This window comes from Arachis duranensis, chromosome 5 (genome assembly GCF_000817695.3).
Source record: "Arachis duranensis cultivar V14167 chromosome 5, aradu.V14167.gnm2.J7QH, whole genome shotgun sequence".
NCBI classification, from domain to species: domain Eukaryota; kingdom Viridiplantae; phylum Streptophyta; class Magnoliopsida; order Fabales; family Fabaceae; genus Arachis; species Arachis duranensis.
Window position 1 is genome coordinate 89,417,974 of NC_029776.3, and position 853 is coordinate 89,418,826.

Below are 853 nucleotides of genomic sequence, written 5' to 3' on the forward strand. Positions count from 1 at the left end.
TTAATGTATACACCAACTATTTACCAATAAAAGTAAATTTGTTAACTAATTGAAGCTAAAAAATATTTGGTAATTATTTAGCATTTAATTAAAATTTATTTTTTTTAATGAGATTAATCAGTGATTTTTTAATTATTTTTATCATATATTATATTGTCTAATAACATAATAAATGATTAATTTTTTTAATTAATCTTATGTCCATCCAATATAATTTCACGGTAATATTATGTTTTACTTTTTTTTAAATATAATGTATGTACAATCTATACTTTTATTATTATTATTATCTAATTGATATCAAATTAAATGGGCGACCATTAGCATGTGCACTAACTATCTACTAATAAAATTATTGCATACGAATGAGAATTAGAATTATATCAATTAATATAATTAAAATAATTAAAAATATTTATGATTAATAATTAATTTAATAATGCCTTGATTATTGATTTTATATAATTATAATGAAGATATTTTCTTAAATTAGTATAATAATGCATTATTCATTAAACTATGAACAAAAAATATTTATAAACTGGATCTAGCATCACTTGAAATAATTATGAAAAATAATCAACTAATCTTATCATCCATGAGACCCATTTCTATGTAACTTGTCTTACTCTTGTCAAATTTGGATGAGATTTTACATAACCTTATAATTCTTGCCTTTATTTTCTAAATTTTTTCATCAAATAATCTACCATAGAAAATACTATTGATAGAATCGTAGCTAGTAGCTATTAGGTATGAAAAATAAAAAATAAAAAAATAACTATGTATGAATTATGAATTATCTAAATGAAAAATAATTGTAAAAATTTACTATTACTCATTAAAATATATA